Source organism: Tribolium madens, unplaced genomic scaffold (assembly GCF_015345945.1).
Source record: "Tribolium madens isolate multiple individuals breed KSU strain unplaced genomic scaffold, Tmad_KSU_1.1 Scaffold_91;HRSCAF=231;Tcas5.2_LG7, whole genome shotgun sequence".
Classification (NCBI taxonomy): Eukaryota; Metazoa; Arthropoda; class Insecta; order Coleoptera; family Tenebrionidae; genus Tribolium; species Tribolium madens.
In genome coordinates this window covers 1,092,058-1,092,906 of record NW_025401063.1, presented here as the reverse complement: position 1 = coordinate 1,092,906, position 849 = coordinate 1,092,058, and positions in this window count along the sequence as shown.

Below are 849 nucleotides of genomic sequence, written 5' to 3'. Positions count from 1 at the left end.
GTCAAAACTAACACCGCCCTCTGGCACACAAGAGTCGCACTATACGGTCACGTGACCACACAGACTTGATAAGAAATTAATCAGCTGATACTACTGATAAAGGTTTTTGTGAGTTGCAACACCGGTTTTGTGACACTATTTGTACGAAAAGGCACCACAAAAAACACGCAATTATTCTATTGTTGATTTCTTGTGTTACATAAAAAACAAGAGAAGCGCCCTCTACTGACACGTTACCAAAGTGTGAAAAACAGGGGACTTTTTTCACTTTGTTTGATTCCAATAACTAAAAAATTGTTTTTTTGGCAGATTGTTAAATAATTAATTGCAAATTGCAAGAAACACAAAAGTGGAGTGTTTTATTTAAATTTTAAGCGCCCTCTACTGTCACTTTACTTAAGTGTTTGACATTTTGACAATGTCACAAAAACAATTGTTTTTCCCTTGTCAGTGTTTTTTTGGGTTTTGGAGACTTTTAAAATCGTAGGATGTCTACACAGTGGTCACTAAAAATCCTAAACCTTTATTTGTTATTTTATAAAAAAAAATGCAGAAAATTACTTGTAATTTACTATAAAAACATAATATGTTAGGTTGTTGATAAAATTTGATTCAGCCTGTAGAAAAACAAAATAGCATCTTAATTTTGTGCTTCAAAATTTTCAAAAAAAGTCCAATTTATGACTAATTATGACACAAATACAAAATGTTTTTTTTCATGTTGTATAAAAACAAAATAAAATTTTTAAGCAAAACTTTATTACTGGATTCTAGAGAAAAATCTAAATAACTTTCCTTTTTGTAAGAAAAAATATATTTGAAGAACTATTTTATTTATTCATTGTTTAA